This window comes from Panthera tigris, chromosome A1 (genome assembly GCF_018350195.1).
Source record: "Panthera tigris isolate Pti1 chromosome A1, P.tigris_Pti1_mat1.1, whole genome shotgun sequence".
NCBI classification, from domain to species: domain Eukaryota; kingdom Metazoa; phylum Chordata; class Mammalia; order Carnivora; family Felidae; genus Panthera; species Panthera tigris.
Window position 1 is genome coordinate 99547743 of NC_056660.1, and position 19321 is coordinate 99567063.

Genomic DNA, 19321 nt, shown 5'->3' on the forward strand with positions numbered 1-19321 from the left:
ACAATTTTTTAAAACATGAAATCTAATAGAGGGGAAGTGAGAGATCTGAGAAACAATGACACGAACTCAGGGGAGAATTGACAAGAAGTTGTAGAATGATACCTTTTGGGCATGTTTAGAGCGCAGTCCACTCCAAACAGAGTAAATACTCGGTATGATTAAAATGCTGCATGTTCTAAATTGTAATCTATATTTTAATTATATCACCAGGTGATTTGAATCCATGTCAGAGTCTGAGAAACATCAGTGTGAGTGCTCTATTTTGCTAGTTTACCATACCACAAGTCAATTGATAAACTCAAAAGTTGATACATCAAGAAGGCAAGGTTCAAGGATGACATTTAGAACCATGGGCAGAGGGAGTAACAAGGAGAACTGAAAATAGAAAATTTCAACAGTTATTATATATAAAAAGAAAGATTATAAGATGAAGTAGAAGTAGATTTTTACTTTTCATATTCCACTCTTGGAAAAGCTTGTATTTAACTATGTAAGTATGTTATTTTTATAGCTATTATAAGGATATAAGGATGGGAATCCCAATGATTGCAAAATACTTATAATTCCACAACAGTTTTAAACCTCCATTAACTATTTGACTTTGTTAAATTAAATTTGGTGTACTAGACCAGATAATTGTTATATTCAAATCGTGTTTACACAAAATAAATACTATTAAAAACAAGCATAAAAGATTTACAACTATAGTTAAAATTCTATTTCTTTTTAAAGTATTCCATACAACAAAATTCCATTTTGGTTCAACAAAAGTCTTTGGCAGTTTCTTAGATTTGATTGGAATAGAAATAGGCTTGGAAAAGTTTGCCTTTGGGAATGAAAAACAATTATTGTTGAAATATAACTATTCATTGTTTGTATCACAACACAATAAAGTTCCAAATAATAGGCCATTATTTCCATATATTCACAAATTGAAAGTAGTAGCTGGAGCCCTGGAATCCATGTTTAAACCAGAGTAGTTCTAAAATGAGATCAATCCCAATGCTCTACTCTAAACCCTAAAATGAATTTACCATCTCCTTGTCTTTATTATTGAAACAAATAATGCCATTCATAATGTCCTGGAGTTAAAAGTACACACAAATATGTTTTAGTAGTCAGCTGTGTTATACTAACAAACAACTCATAAATCTCAATAGGTTCTGAATCCTACCAATAGAATCCTATACCAACCCAACACCTACTTATGGGGAAATGTGCCCAAGAATTTTGTTACAACAACAAAGCTTTATTCCTCACTGTTGTTTTATGTTGGCAGCTGTGGGTCTCTGCCTCCCATATCCTTTCACACAAGGATCCAGGCTGAAGGGGAGACATTTACTTGCAACATGTAATTCTCAGAGAAGGGGGAAAGATAACCAGATAATTGGTGGGAACAGACACAATCAATGGCTGTTGAAGATTTGTGTTTGGATGTGGTATATTTCACCTCTGATCACACTCTCTTGGCCAAAGCCCAGTGTCTGCGGGACAGGAATCTCTATTTCACCAGTACACACAGCAAGTTGAATAGATATGGATGGGAATCATAATCATCTTTCACAACAGAGAAAGAAATTGGGAACGCTAATATTCCATAATCCTTTTCTTTCCCTTGAACTTCACAGTCTGTCACACTTACCTGGGAGATATTCTGAGGTCATATGCCAGATGATGAAGTATTCCACAGAGGAACTGGAAAGCTGGAGGTATTGAATTCCTGTAGAAAGTATGGCTGAGTAAATTGAATAATGAAACATTTTTAATCTTAACAAAAATTCTGCATTTTTATTAAACTGATGCCATCTCAATTTATCTTTTAATTATATGGTGAAATAATAGATTTATGATTATTTCTTTATGGAAGTTTTATAAGGACAATAAAAATAAGAAATATAGGACATGTTTCAATTAATCATGGATTAAACTGGGAGCCAAATTTGGCATGAGATGAGTTCTAACTATCGATTTTTCAGTTGAGGACAAAGATCTATTTAATTCCCATCAGATCTATGAAAAACAGACAGCTCTGAAAAGAATTCTGTGTGAAACATTAGAATTTGTCAGACTATGTGATTTTTCTCCATTTGTATGCAGAGTATATGCAAGCCAGACTGTAGACTCTGGAACTTTGTCAATATCATTGTACCACATTTATTACTAAGTTTGCCTGCACCTCTTATCCAAAAAGCTATCATCTTCAGTCAACAGAATGGCCAGTGTTAAAATTCTGACACTACTGAACAAGTAATACAAAGGGTAAATGTTTTCACCTGGATAGAGCATATACAGTAGGAATAAAAACATGTTGCAACAGTTACTTAATGATTTTTATTATAAAATTCAAAGGTTAAAGTGTACTTGTTGTTATCACACACACACACACACACACGCACGCACACGCATGCACTGGAGAAGGTATTGACTGCTCTAAATAAAAAGTAAAAACTCTAGGAATAAAACTGGACCAAACTGACAGTCACTTCTATTTTATTATTTTGTATTCAAATACAAAGCTGCAACAGCTGAGGAAAATGCCCTTTTCCTCTTGAATTTTAAGGCAAAATACTCAATGTACATAAGCTTGCCAATATAAAACCTTATGACACAGACCTAATTTCATTGTCTTGTCATTGTGAGTATTATAATGGACAAAAATAACCTTGATCAAGGGAAAGTCCATGGGGTGGGAATGGGACAAACCAAAATTTTTGAGAAACTGCAAAAATGGGCAATAAAAATAACAACGTAGCTTTCCCAACCCTATTTCATTTTGTAAAAATTTCATATACACGGAGAGCATTTCAAAAAGTTTTTGGCATGAGGAGCATTATATTGCAAACAGCCTTCTATTTGAATCTCAGTCCTATATTTATAGCTATGGGAAAGTCAGTTATGCTGTTTGAGCTTCATGTATTAAATGAGGAAAGGTAAGACATACATTGAAATAATGTAAGAATTCGAAAGAACACAGGAAGCCTGGGTGGTTCAGTTGGTTAAGCATCTGACTTTGGCTCAGGTCATGATCTCACAGTTGGAGTTTGAGCCCCGTGTTGGGCTCTGTGCTGACAGCTCAGAGCCTGGAGCCTGCTTCGGAGTCTCCCTCTCTCTGACCCTCCCCTCCTCACGATCTGTCTCTCTCTCTCTCTCTCTCTCTCTCTCTCAAAAATAAATAAACATTAAAAAAAATTTTAATAGAAAAAAATAAATTAGAGAGAGTGCATAGCATAGTTTTGGGCACACAAGTGGAATTCAATTTTTGCAAGTTTTCATGGTTGTTATGGTTGTTTTTAATGTTTATTAATATGAAAAAGTATTCAAACTTCAAGAAGCTACTCTAGTGCTTATTTTAAAGAATCCATTCAAAACATTTTGGGAGTATGAGCTATGCAAGACAATGTGTCAAGGGCTAAGCAAGGTACCAAAAAAGGGTAACTTTTTTCCCTGTTGCGAATGTGGGATTGAAAAGCAAGAAGAAGACTTAGCTAGAAAAAACACCAGAGCTATCTGGATGTCACTTTTGTGACCGAATACAGAGTTCTGTGCATTCTGGATGTTTCAGTAGGCATGGGTGAGGCAGTGCATTTTTTCTTTCTCTGTGCATTGCTTGATCATAGGAGATGTGGCACAATGAGAAATAGAGATTTGGTCTTTGTCCCTAGTTCCTGACACAGAGCTCTTATACCCTATGTAATTTCCTGTGTGACAGGAGCACCTTTTGATCCAATGAGGTGACTCTTGATGCACCTAGGTAGCTTCCGGATGGGGGCTGGTGTCCAGAAAGACGAAGGCATGGTTAGAGGGTTTCGGTCCCACCCCTCAGTCACTGGAGAAGGGAGAGAGAGTGGAGGTTTAGTTAGCATCAGTGGCCAATTATTTAATTCATTATGTCTGTGTAATGCAACCTCCATGAATGCCCCATAAATGACGGTTTGTAGAGCCTCCCAGTTGGTGGACATATGGAGGTGATGGCAGGGTGGCACACTCTCCTTCCCACATACCTTACCCTATCCATCTCTTCCACCTGGCTGGTTCTGAATTTCTATCCTTTATAATGATAGAATTATTATAGCATTAAAGTGTTTTCCCGAGACCTGGGAATTGTTCTAGCACATTATCAAACTTGAGAGAGGGTCACAAGAACCCCCAATCTATAGCTAGGAGGTCAAAAGTACAGGTAGAAATTTGGGACTTGCAATTTGTACCCGAGGCAGGAGCAGTCTTGTGGGCCTGAGTTCTTATTCTATCGGCTCTGTATTAACTCCAGATAGGTAACAGAATTAAATCGTATGACACCTGGTTCATGTCCAGAGCGTTGAGAGAATTGGTTGTTAATGGGCGGGGGGGACCTCCACCTATTTGGTGTCAGAAGTTTTAAAGGGAAAAAAGGTGGAAATAGTGTGTAAAAAAAAAACTAGTATAGCAGATATTCCAGCTGAATCATGTTCTTTTGAAAGAAGTGAAATACTAGGTACATAGAATTCGAAAGCAATTTGATGAACTGTAGGATACAAAATGATGGGATTTTTAAATTATTTTTTAATGCTTATTTATTTTGAGAGAGAGAGAGAGAGAGGGAGAGAGAGAGAGAGAGAGAGAGAATCCTAAGTAGGCTCTATGCTATAAGCACACAGCCTGACGCAGGGTTCAAACTCATGAACTGTGAGACCACGACCTGAACCGGAATGAAGAGTGGGATGCTTAACTGATTGAGCCACCCAGATGCCCACAAAATGATGTGTTTTTTTTAAATGACTTTGTTTAATCTTGGAATTTTAATGGTGTTTTGAATTCCCAAGGGGGTTAGGAGTAGGGTAAGACACTGTTCATGTGATATCTAGACATTATTAACAATAGGATGAATCAAAACTGGAAGAAGGGTAATGAATAACAGTAATGGGGGACCCAAGGAAGTGTTAAACTCTTATCTATGGTTTTGTCTACATTTTAATCTTTCCCTTCATAATATCGTTTCTGATCTGTTTGTACACATACAACCCATCATTAAACACTACACTGGCTTGTATTTTATGCTGAAATTGTAACGAGCAACATCCCAAGTCAGCACCACTGACTGCCAAGGATAGCCAGATCTTTCAGGACCAGCCCAACATGCCAACTTTAAAATAAAGTGCAAATGTCACATGGGCATATAAGGAATAGTAATAAGAAGAGAATTGTCTGGAAAAGAAACATTTGCCTAATAACGGCTTTACAAGTTTTATTTGAATTCAGTGATAGAACAGATTTTAATTATGTCTAGAATTAGTCCAAAGAAAGATAATCTTGAAAGGTGCTCTTTCACAATTATGTGGGGAATATTATACATGGTTTGAAGAATGAAGGGACTAAACTACTTCTGATATTTCTTGATACATGAAATCGTTTCATATTTATCCAATTAACACATAAAACATGCCAACAGATTAAAATCCCACAGTATACACTCCCATTAACCAGGCTGGCTGACATCCTATTGAGTACATAAGTAGCAAATTTGACCCACAGATAAACAAAAGATTATAAATGCACTTTCTAAGAAGCTTTCAAACTAATGAAGAAAAACAGAAATTAAAGAAATAGACCTAATAATAGAATAATTCACTGTCTAAAATGATAAGTCAGCATCTCTTGTATCAACTTGTTGTAATTAACTCGAAGAAAGTTCATACACTCATTTAAAGAGCCAAACTAGGGACAACTGGATAGCTCAGTGGTTAAGCAGTGGCTCAGGTTATGATCTCATGGTTCATGGGTTAGAGCCCTCCCTGCATGGGGCTCTGCCCTCACAGTGTGGAGCCTGCATGGGATTCTCTCTCTCACCTTCCATCTCTGCCCCTCCCCCACTGGGGCATGCTCGCTCACTCTCTCTCTCTCTCTCTCTCTCTCAAAATAAGTAAGTAGACTTTAAAAATAAATAAATAGGAGCCAAACTATAAATAATATAAAACTTGTTTGTCTGAGTGCCTTAGATCAATATTTTTTTGCCATTGACTAACTTTGTACCAAAAAAGGAAATCTTAGCCACATTTTTGTTTGTTTGTTTGTTTTGAGAGAGAGTGGGAGAGCGAATGGATGGGGGAGGGGCAAAGGGAAAGGGATAGACAGAATCTTAAGCAGGCTCCACACCCAGTACAGAGCCCAACCACAGTTTCTAATAAAAAGCTAAAATGATTCTTTACATGGGAACGAGAAGATCCCTAGGAAATGTGACATGTAAAGGGAATTATGTTTTAAAAGTTTGACTCCTATTTTAAAAGCTCTTATTACCTACCACTGACATAAGTAGTACCAGATAAATCTTTTCTTTTATTAGATAAACATAAGGCCACAAATTCATCACTGGAGAGTGTGTTTCTGTAAGCCACTTCACTCAGAGTGTGTGCTAGGATTTTTCTATTCATACCTATTCTCTCCTCTCTTCCTCTCCTCTTCCTGATCTCAAGTGTTCATCTACAAACACTCACCCACTATTTCTAGTAAAATATTCTGTGGTTCACAACTTTTATACAAAATATTTGTCTTTCAGAGGACAATGATGGAAATGAAAATAAGAATAGAAAAAGATGAGTGTAGGTAACTACTATAACTATGAGTAGTCATTGTTAAACAACACTACCTGTAAATACCATCAAGATCATTGCTCTTGAGAAAGCTGGAAACTAAAAAGGAAAACCATTCCCAAACATAAAAATAAAACCCGACAATGAAAACTATGTTTAATTTATAAATAAAAGTAATTAATATCTTTGAAGAAGTAATTAAGAACAAAAATCTGCTGTATAAGGAAAATCAAAATTGCATATGGAAACCAATTGTTCTAGAAGATTATATAAAAGAAACAAAAGTATACATTAAAAATTAATGAGTACCTATCAAGTATTAAGTCAGCAGCAAGGATACTAATTTTGACTATGACAGTGGGGTAGTTTGCTGTTTTTTGTTTTAGCCAAGAAGAGAAGAAAATAAATTCTCTAATTGAGAGCACTGTATTATGAAACAGTTTCTCCTAGAAACTTATTTCCATTTCACTGTTCCTACATTCAAGAGAATACACAAAATATATTTGTTGACCTAGATCTTAGTTAACTTCGAAAGATGCCTTAGAAGTTTCTTTAACTTCCCATAGGCTCAGAACAAAAGAAGTGATGAAATCTTCTCATGTGCATTACAGAAAAATTTGAGACTATAAACGTTATGCCCCATACAGCTAACAATAATTGCAAGAGAGAAGTGGGGAAAAAATTAGGAATCATGAAAAAAGTAATTCCGAATAGCTGAGTTCTCACTAATCACTGTCAGGAAGGCAGTGCTGATTAAAAGTTTTCAGACTGCCATCAGAACCTGTCAGGCCAGAGGGCACTGATTTTCAATTCACAGTAGTATCATGTGAGCATTTCATTTGAAAAGTGCATGACCTAGTCCTGAAGGAATATTTTACATATTTATTTGCCTTGAACTCAACTCAGCTTTTTTTTTTTTTTCAATCAAAACACCCCCATGATTTCAGGACATCTTTCTCAAGAAAATATATTATCCTTTTAGTGTGACAATAAAGAAACCGGCGGTCTAGGAAAATTCTAGTTGAAGCGTATTGGAAGTGGAAATAGTGATTAAGTCTAAAATATGTAATTAACCCTAGGTTCAATCCACATATTGCAAAAAGTGATAATGCACTAAAGAAGTGTTATTCAAATCACCAACATGGAAAATGATTACGTGTAGCCTTCAGTGAGACCTCTGGTATTATTTAACTCAGAGTATCATCAACAATGGTTTAAAGCTGATGGATAGACTCTAAGAAATCAAATCTGCCATTAGTAAACCATTGAGTAAACCACTGTGTACTTGATAAAGTGAAATATAAGAAGGTAACATTAATCTGGGGATCAGTGCTTAGTCATGAATGATTTTTTTTTGTTTTATAATTCAAAATAGAAGCCAAAGTACAAATCCCAAACATAACACCTTTAGTTAAAAGTTACAAATTCCACACCAATATTTACCACTAGAACTATACATTCACCTTCATTCAATTTTCAGTGAATCATGTAGCTGAAAGTTCACTATCCTATACCTTACTTTCTTCCTCTGCAAAATGGGTAAAACAATACATAACAAATAAGGTTGCAGTGTGGATTAAGTAAGGTAATACATGCAAAGTAGATACCTTGGTACCAAAAATCAAATAATAGTACATATCATTACCCAAAACAAAAAAAAAAATCCTGCCAATTACTATACACTGGCTAAACTTTATTACTTTTCATACATTTTCACTAATCCTCAAGCCTCGCTAAAAAGTTTGTTATCCCTGCTAAAGGAAACAAGCAAAGACAGATCCAATAACTTAGAGAATTAGTAAGTAGAGATATTCAGATTACAATGAATGTTTGACCACAAAGCCCACCTATTTTCAACTATACCAATGGTTCTCAAATTTAAGTGTACGTAAGAGTCTCCTGGAAAGCTTATGAAATATAGTTGCTGGATCTGATCACCAGAGGTTCTGATTGAGCACAATGAGGTGATAGCCATGAATGTGTATTTGTAACAAGCTTATAGGTGATGCTGATGCCCCCTGGTCCAGAGACCGCATTTTGATTGAATCATACCATACAGTCTCTCCTAAAATGCAGGATAAATTGATGGTAATTGCATCCATCTTAGAGGACCCTTTTTATAAACCCATACACGGATAGGTGAAAAGGCTAGATGATGCATCTGTATTCAATCTTATCATTTAAAAATCCAGGCAACAGTTGGTTTTAGTATTGTATGTGGGCAAAAATGTACTTTCTCCTTATTAGATGGAGTTCTGAATCCCCTCCTATCAAAAAAGAAATCATTCTGAAAACAATCTTGGTTTCCTAAATTCCCTAGTAAGCCAAATAACAGAATTTTCAGAGAAATCTCCAAATCTTCCTGTTTGAACTATATATTTAAAAATAAATAATTGATAAAATATACAAATGAGCACAACATTCATGGTAGAAAGCTATTTTCTGCACTGCTATAGATATATAGCACACTCAATACCTGTAATGATTTCAAAAAGGTCTTGGTAAAGATTTGCACTAATTATTGATTCATTTCTGTGCAGGCACTTTTATATGGATGAAGGTTGCAGTTAGCCCAGTTTTTTATACTTTGAGGAAAAGATTCAACAAACCTGCTGAGTAGCAGCTACCACTGTTTTAAAAATACACATATCTAAACATATCTATGGATCAAAGAATCATAGAAAGGACCGACAAAGAGAAAGTATTCAATTAATTAATTAAACAACAATTCCTTCTGTGAAATCTGAGACAGGTAATCATGTATTCACTCCTGTCCACCTAAACTCTTTTTGTGAAGGGAAATTCATCAAGCTGTGTATTTCACTTTTCAACAGTTCTACTTAATTAAAAAGGTTTCTCTTTTATTCTGTGCATTTTTAATCTGGGGTCCATGCAAACTCCTTCCCCATTGTAGTTGATCTATGAGGCTGAAATCCTAAGCAAACATTTGCATACTGTTGGTGTATATCTTCCATCAACTCAGTGACTCAAAACAGGTGCAGAACCATTGATTTACATCATGAATTCCATCCTCATGCAAAAAATCCTTCCTCCTACTTATGCCATTGGGAATTTTATAGCCTCAAAGTTTGCTACTGCTTCAATATATCAGCTTTCCCATTACTTTGAAAGAAGTAATCCTGTCCTCCCCCAATTGACTGGTCTTCTCTTTCATACATTCAACATTTCCAGTTTTCTCCACCATTCCAGTCTGATGTGCTTTCTGGATACTTGCAATTTTTCTCTCCTCCAGGATTGCTAAATATTTATTTTGAGGCATATTAGTAACCATCACATTTTTATGTGATTGAATTTGTGCAATTAATTTTTTCTCAATGTACATCATACCAAACATAAACTAAAATGCAATCTATTGTTCTGCCATCATTTATGATAAATGAAGATAGCACTTTGAAGGGTAAAATTTTGTATATTTCCTAACGTTAGCACTACTTTCTTTGGTCTAATGCTTAATTTCATGATGGAAAAACAAATCTTTCAACAATTCCAAAAATATTTCACATTTTCACTTGCTCTGTGTTAACATACTTAAATGCATTTCAAAGTAATACAACCACACAAGATAGAAGAGTATACATTAATTGATACAAACAGGAATCTTCATGCTTAATCTAATGATGCATTCTATTGTTCTTGATGACAAAAAATTTAAAAAACCTTCCCTCCGAATTTGAAAGAACCTTGCAGGCAACCTTGCAGCAACAATCTTTAGACTGTCTTGTTTCTAAACTCCACATTGTGCTGTGAGGTTTAGTATAACAACACACATGAAGGAAATGAAAATATAAGAGTGCCCAGGGATGACATATATATTGTAAGAACAGATACAAATAAAGGGAAACAAAGAGACTCTAAGAACAGAGAGGAGAGCAAATAACCACGTGGACTACAAATCATACTGTTTTCAGGGATACTGATTACAGCGCATTGCCCTCTGGGGAACTATGTGTAAGACATTTATTATTTTTCATATTATTTAAAGGTACTAAAAGGTTGTCTGACATGAAAAAATAATCAGAAAAACCTAAATAAAAATATGTTTAGGTTAACAGTCAATCAGAATTACCCATGAATTTCTCATCATATTCATCTATTTGCTCACTTGGCTAAGGTTGAAAGGAATTCCAAATAGAAAGGAATTCCAAATAGAAATTGCCCTGGATTTGACACCTTTATAAGATTCATGATAATACTAATCATAATTTTACTAAATACCGTAACACCTTTACTGAGGACTGAACAATGTGACAATGAATGTGCTTAGTATATTCAGCCAATTACCTCATTTACACCTCATAACCACTGGATAGGCCAGGAGTTGCCAAACTAGAAGCTGGGGGACAAATCTGACCACCAAACTGTTTTTGTAAATTAAGTTTTATTAGAATGCAGTTACTGCTCATTCATTTACATAGTGCCTGTGGCTGCTTTCACCCCACGAAGGCAGAGTTAGGTAGTTGCAGCAGACCATACATTCTGTGAACCTAAAATATTTGCTTATATGGCCTGCTACAGGAAAAGTCTGCCAATTCCTGAAATAGATGTTATCGATTTTACTTTGATTTTCAGTTGAAAAAACTAAGATAGCCTATTTGATAGGTGATGTTCTGTAATTATCCTTGAATGACAATAAAAATCTAATGAGTTAAATTCCAAGCCTATCATGAATGACCTTCTCCATGAGAAAGATGTATAGTTCTTATCCTATGGCCCGCATCCTATAGCCAACAGTGAAGTCACAATATGTGAATTTTAGAAAGCTTAAATTAATTGATGAAACTTGGACTTTGGTATGTATTATTTCAAACTGAAGAATAAGAAAAATAAAAGGGACAGAGTATATTTACCTTAAATATCTGCTCCGCAGAGAAGCCTTCCCTGTGTTCTTGGAAGAACTATTGCAATCAATTCCTAGTCCCTGTCTATTACGTCACCCTGGTTATTAAATTAATAGCATTTTCCACAAGTTTCAGCTGTCATGTTTGTTAGCTTGTTGTGTATCTTCTTCCACATAGATGTAAGTTTCACGAGGACAAGGATTCTGTCTTGTTCATCTCTGTATCTACAATTCCTAGTACTATTAGTGCTCAAGTATTTGAAGAATGACAGGCAGTGAAAGAGGGGGGTGAAGGAGACCAAATAGAATAAATTGTATTTTCAAGAGATAAAGAACTGAAGAAAAGCCTTTTGGGCATAAAAAAAGGAATGCATGTAGTAAAGAAAATGCTTGCTTCGCTCTTCCATTGTTTATTGCTATAAATAGAATAAGTAGAAATAAAATGAGATATCCTCAAAGAAAGAATACAGAAGGAATATTTTTTGAGGAGTTTCATTCTTCTAAATATTGATCAACTTCTTTCACTTAAATCAGTCATTTATGAACAAATTGTACCATAAAACTATTTTACAATAGAGGGGGAAAAATAAATATGGTCTTAAACCTATAATTCCTGAACATTAGGATTTCAAGGGGCTGGCAGGAATAAATTTCCACTAAGAGCAAACTAAAATTGAACTACTAAATAGGGTTTGGGTCTAAAACTGAGCAGGAGTAAAATGGTTTAATGAGTCATGAAATTTTATGAAACTGGTAAAAATACTCTATCTAAATAGCAGTCTCTGAATCCAAAATGATGCTATCTTGTTTTCAGAAATAATCCAGTTATCTTTGGACATCATCAAAAGTTGCAAGGACAACTTTTGCCTGGAAAAGTAATGAAAAGTTTTAAGTGTTTTGAGATTAGAGTCCATGTATGCTACCCCTTGATGTCCTACTACTAACACAGTGCTAACAGAGGTCACCCACTCAACAAATAAATGGATAAGTATTTCTCAGAAATACTACTCTGTATGTAGCAAATGCTGTCATACGTTGTAAGGCACACCTCCTTCTAGGGTATCTCACTCTCATGGGGAAGGCAGGTAAGCAAACACACTATTTCTCTAATGTAAGAACCAATACAGAAATAATCTCAGAGTGCTAAGAGAGGAAAGCCTTAATAAATACAGACAAGTTAGTTAGCTCTGTACAACCCATGACAAGCAATGTCTATTTACTCAGTGTACTGCAACCACGGAGTTAACCACCATCACTCAGGTTTGGCAGAAACTCAAAGGCAAGAAGAAAAAAAATAGCTTTATAGTGGAAAAAATTGAAAACTTTAGGCCTGCCATAACCAGAGGTTATGGTCGTGGGGAATTTGTAGATGGGTTAACTAGAAGTGGGCATCCTATGTGATTGGTTAGACATTGCATAGTTGGCTCTTTCCAGTTGGTCCTAGGGTGGAAGCAGGGGCAAAAATAAGGAAAGCTGTCAGTTACATGCGGAACTGGTCACTTTGTGCTGGTTACTACAGGGGTCATTGCTTGTGTACTGTTTGCTGCTGGACTGACTCCATTGGGTCAAAGTGCTATTTTTATATATTGTGTGGCCATTGCTATTTGCATATTCAATCTCTCGAATGCATATTGATGGTGATGAAGAATTTAATTAAAAAGTTAGCTTCACATTCCAACCAATTTTCCCCCTATTTTTTTTCTTCTCTTATAAGCTGAATGTAACCTACATTTTTAAACATTCATAAAAAGAAGTCATTTGCTAAAGAAAGCTTGTTTGATTTCCAAAAAAGACAGAGTCATAGTGTAGAAAGATTAGTGCTACTGCAGAGAGAATTATAAAATCAACAGATCGGACAGTTCAGACGCTTATAATAAAATAACTTTTCTCAAATCTGTATTTAAATTCAAGTTAGTCAACATGCAGTGTAATATTGCTTTTAGGAGTAGAATTTAGTGATTCCTCACTTACATATAACACGCAATGCTCAACACAACAAGTGCCCTCCTTAATACCCATCACCCATTTCGTTTACCCCCTGCCTACCTCCCCTCCAGCAACCCTCAGTTTATTCTCTATAATTAAGAGTTTCTTATGGTTTGCTTCACTCTCCTTTTTGTTCTCTTCCCCTATGTTCACCTGTTTTGTTTCCTAAATTCCACATATGAATGAAATCATATGATATTTGTCTTTCTCTGACTGACTTACTTTGCTTAGCATAATACTCTCTATCTACCTTGTTGCAAATGGCAAGATTTCATTCTTTTTCATGGCTGAGTAGTATCCCATTGTATTAATATAACACACCTTCTTTATCCATTCATCAGTCAATGGACATTTGGGCTCTTTCCATAATTTGGCTATTGTTGATAATGCTGCTATAAACATCGGGGTGCATATGTTCCTTCGAATCAGTATTATTGTATCCTTTGGGTAATTACCTAGTAGTACAATTATTGAGTCATAGGGTAGCTCTTTTTTTAACTTTTAGGAACTCCCATACTGTTTTCCAGAGTGACTACACCAGTTTGCATTCCCACCAACAGTGTAAGAGGGTTCCACTTTCTCCACGTCCTCACCAACATCTCTTATTTCCTGTGTTGTTAATTTTTGCCATTCTGACAGATGTGAGGTGTTATCTCATCATGGTTTTGATTTGTATTTCCCTGATGCTGAGTGATGATGAGCATCTTTTCATGTGTCTGTTGGACATCTGGGTGTCTTCTTTGGAAAAAGGCCTGTTGATGTCTTCTGCCCATTTCTTAACTGGGTTATTTGTTTTTTGGATGTTGAGTTTGATAATGTCTATACTACCCAAATCAATCTACACATTTAATGTAAACCCTATCAAAATCCCACCAGCATTTTGCACAGAGCCATAATAAACAATCCTAAAATTTGTATGGAATCACAAAAGACCCTGAATAGTCTTAAATAAGAAAAACAAAGCTGGAGCAATCACAGATTGAATTATTATTTCTTTTAATTAAATAAACATGACAGTTCAATTCACAATTGAAGTAGTGGCTGTACTACTACATTAAATGATAACCTTTTAAATTAAAGAAGGTGTTTTCAATTAAGAAAGTAAGAGGTGCCACTAATGCCCAACTAGTCATATTCTTCGTATGTCCCGTTTGTTCCCATAATTTCCCCTTGTATTTTCTAGTCTGGAAAACCTGTGTTTTAGATGCATAATTCTACATGTCTTTTTTTATCTTCAGTTGTTTATCTTAATTCTCAAAGACACGATGGTTTACAAAAAAAACGAATAAAAAACAGCAGAACAAAAGCCTAGTCAACCACCTAAAAACCACTTAAGTCCAGATGGTATAACACGTAGGGTGTGGGGGAAAAACAGTTCTATGTACCACACACCCTGTTACTTGCCTCAAGAATATTTAAAATGGCAGATTTTTTGCATTCTTGGTATTGAAGATGGCGCCAAAGGCTGATTTAAAAGTGACAAAAAATAATGTCCAAATGTGTTCATAGTGTGCCTTTATGCATGTGTCTCCCTCACCACATATATTTTCTTCCCACTGCTCACGGTTTGAAAATGTAAAACACAATTTAATATAAATTTAATGGATCATATTCAGTATAGTTGCCCGATTTTATATATGAATTGTGCCAGTTTTTGCTGTCTTGCCTCATAGAGACTCCAGGAAATGTGTGACTTGCCACAGCTCAAGAACTTAAATAAAAGCAAATGTGGTTTCTGATGCAAAGTCCTATACTTCTCAAGTGATTACAAATTCAGAAGAAAATGATTACTTCTGCTATTTAACAAGTTTTAGAGGCATGTCAACTTGCTAGCAAACTCTTTTCAATGTAGGCTGATAAACAATTCTGACTCTAGATCAAAGTCCTCTTCCCTTAGACAAAACCAACCAAGTGCCACAAAATATGCCAGCTCATATTCAATGAACTGGGCTTCTCTTTGCAATAACCTTAGGATTGCTGTAGCAGTGGGTATTCGCAGTATGTGATAACTCTCATTATCTGATTTGTTCATAGCTCTCCCAAACAAGGACTATTAACTTCAAGTTCATAGATATCTTGGAAGGAATCTATTAACTCTGAAATTTTACAGAAGGGCATATTTTTTTTCATGGAAAGAGGATGCCCATCTATAAATAAATTCCAAAAAGGTATCAGTGACACCCATTTGGTAAAGATATTGGGATATATCTAAATCATAAACAAATACCTTTGGGATTTATACTAGATAACCAACGTATAGAAAAAAATAGCTTTAGTGGTCTTTGAAGGATGTCACTAAGTAGTTTTCTCATACATCTGGTAGTGACATTTCTTCTCTCTCTGTACATTTATTTAAGATTTAAACACATTGGTTGTTTCAAATAATATTCTATTACTATATGGAACGTTTAAAGTCACCAAAATATTTTGCTTTAATGTTAACATGATTTAACATTTATCTTATGCTTTAATTTGATGTTGCAGTTTTAAGTAAGGTCACAGATTATTTTCAATTATTTATTCTTTCATTTACTTATTATCACTACTATATAGATAGGGTTCTTTGTTCCTAACAACAGAATCCCTGCTAAGCAGAAAAGGATGTATTAAGGGCATTAGGTAGCTTAACAAATTTCTATCTCAGCCAAAGAGCCAAACTTGGATGTTAGACAGCAGGAAAACTGCAGCCAGAACAGAACTTTGGTCCTGTTCTAGTGAAAACACCACTATGGCTTCTGCTCACCACTTACTATGCTATGAATCAAATATTTGACAACTACGATGAACCTGAACTACATATTGGCCATTTGATCTTCCATATCTACTCTCAACCCTTTTCTGCTTTGCTCCCTGCTCCAAAAGGCTGATCTACCCGATTCTACTAACAAGGTAATGACCCCTATGGATTCTCTTTGGATGGACCAGTGGGAATACTGCAAAAAAATTGGAGGGAAGAGAGTGAATTTATGACATTTATTGATTTAGGTCCCTCCCTAAATCTGTTAGGTTCTGTTAGATTGCCTCAGGATGGCTGTGTTCCTTGAGGCAACTTGCCCTGCACAATTCTCTCTCCCTCTCTACTCCAGTTGAATATCCATTTCTCACTCCTTTGGGGTAGGGTTAGAGGGCATCCCTACTGCTGCGAGACCAGGGAAATTGCTGTATTCATTAAGATGGCCTACATACCATGCAGACCTTTACCAATGGTGCCTTTATAAATAGACAGTGTGTCCTTTGTTTCCTGTTGAGACTCAAACTTAACAAAACAATATTTGCATTTTTGTTGCTGAAGACCTGTTTTATAGCTATTCCAGGAAAATCAAAATTCTCCCCTACAGGATGCTCTCTCCCTGTACTCGACTACACAAATGTAACTTAATTCCACCTTACAAATCTCAGCTGTAGATCTCGGATAGTATGAAGAACATTAGATGCGAGGATTTGGGGAAATTTAGTTTTATCTTTTAGGCCTCCGCAATTCAAGAAAGTACACCAAAAGGGACAAAGTAGATGTTGCACGAGGCAGCATACCATTACTTACTTCAAACACTGATATTTACAGATAAAAATCTATAAAAAGTTGACCTGCTATGAAGTGAGTAGTAGTGTTTTCTACAACTTTGTCATGTATCGACTTGGCTTATGTTGTTTTATACAAATATTTGGATTAGTAATCAAAGAGCACAGCTCGATATTAACCAAGAACATGCATGTATTAATTATCAATAGTACATAAAGCTTAAAAGGTCAGGTAAATATTGGCTTTGCTATGTGTATTCGGAATATATTTTTCATATATGCAATACATACACCAGAGGTTTATTCTATCACTCTACCAAATACATCCTCAAAAATGTAGCTATGACACAAGTATCATTTCCCTTGTGAATTCCATGGGTGCTGAAAATATTACACAGTGGATAGACTATGGTCATAAAGAGTATTTCCAGGATGTGGTAGACTTTAAAAAAAAAATGTTTATTTATTTATTTTGAGAGAGAGAGGGAGGAAGAGAGAGGATCCCAAGAAGGACCCTCACTGTCAGGACAGAGCCTGTCATGGGGCTCGATCCCACAAACCACAAGATCTCGACCTGAGCCAAAATCAAGGGTGAGACGCTTAACTGACTGAGCCACTCAGGCACCCCAAGATGTGGTAGATTTTTTAAATGACCACAATCTTTCATTTCTCCAATGAAGAGTAAGTACCTATTTCCCCAGCTCTTGAAAATGGATGAGCTTTGTGAACTCTTGGCCACAAGGATATAGGCAAAGTACGGCACAAGCAAAAATTTGAAAAGCATTTATACACTGGGACTTACCCATTTGCCATTCCTGGGATCTGTTGTTACCACCATCATATGAATAAGCCTTGGCAAGCCTGCTATATGACAAGAGACACGTGACTCAATTACACCATCTGTTCAGGTAACAGAAACCAATCACCAGACAAGTTTGTGAGGCCATCCTGGAGAAGCCAGCCTCCAGCCAACCTGCCAGCTAACAGCAGATACAAGAACTGGCCCAAATGAGATGAGCCTAGTGCACCTGGAACAAAAAAGCCAGCATTGAGCCCAGCCCAAATTGCAGACCCACAGAATTATGAGCTGAGAAAAAAAAATAAATAGGTTTTTTAAAGGTTTGTCAAGACACTAAGTTTTGTGGGGTTTTTTAAAACACAAACAAGTTAATGCATGTATAAAAAAAGATACCTAGAAGGAGTATGCTGCTGTTGTCTAACTGAAAAATATATAGCATTGCATGTAGGACTGGGCAGTAAACTGAAGCTGGAAAAGCAGTGAAGAAAGTTGCAAGGACTGACCTGTGCTATGAAGTAAAGACTAAGTGGCAAAACCATCACCTGTGGCAACAAGGGAGACAAAGAATGTATCTGCTAAGCTTGTTGGGCATTGACGAGATGGCTTTACAGCAGAATGTTTCAAGTGTCAGTCGGATTCTTTTAGTTTCTAAGATAAAGTGTGGGAAGAGAGATATGCTAAAAATAAACTATTTTCAAACAGAATTTATTTTTTCAGACAGAATTTAAAAGGAAAATAAAAGGGTGAGACAAGTTGGACTGGAAAACAAAATTGTTTCTCATTTCCAGTATCTTCAACTAGAAAATTATCATTATTATTACTTAGTTTCAGGTGTAGGATTTAGTGATTCATCACTTACATACAACACCCAGTGCTCATCACAAATGCCCACCTTAATACCCCTCACCCAGTTAACCCATCTCCTGCCCATCTCTTCTCCAGCAACCCTCAGTTTGTTCTCTATAGTTAAGAGTATTATTTCTGGTTTGCCTCTCTTTTTCTCCCGCTGCTGTGTTAATCTTTCTTGTTTCTTAAATTCCACAGATGAGTGAAATCATATGGTATTTGTCTTTCTCTGACTTATTTTGCTAAGCACAATACACTTTAGTTCTATTAACATTGTTGCAAATGTTAAGATTTCATTCTTTTTCATGGCTGAGTAATATCCCATTGTGTGTGTCTCTCTGTGTGTGTGTGTGTGTGTGTGTGTGTGTGTGTGTGTATGCCACATATTTATCCATTCATCAGTCAATGGATTTTGGGCATTTTCTGTAATTTGGCTTGTAATCTAAGAAGCCTTAGATTAAAAGGAACTAAGACTGCTAAAATTAAAAAAAAAATCTTCTGTGTCTCAACTGTCTATGGGAAGAAGCAAGAAAGCTACTCAGTTGCAATTGGAGGCAATTTTTGTGAAAAAAAAATAAGAAACATTTCAGAGACTTGAGCCATGAACTCAAAGGCTGGATTCAAGATCCATAGAAAACAGTGACCAAGTAACCACTCCCAAGGAAAATTTAAGAAGTTTTTACTGGGACCAGTTCTATGGAGAACTGGGACCAAATCAAGAAACATTCCCTGGTCCTAGAAGACCTGACA

At 35.8% G+C, this 19321-nt stretch overlaps 1 long non-coding RNA gene across 1 annotated transcript in view; it reads right to left on the reverse strand.

Moving 5' to 3' along the window:
- Positions 1 to 1648: 1648 nt before the first annotated feature.
- The window catches only part of LOC122237691, a 115198-nt gene continuing 97525 nt past the window's right edge, over positions 1649 to 19321 (reverse strand). Inside the window, exon 4 of the long non-coding RNA XR_006216298.1 lies at positions 1649 to 1720. This is a non-coding gene — a long non-coding RNA (uncharacterized LOC122237691). The remainder of the gene's footprint in view (positions 1721 to 19321) is intronic.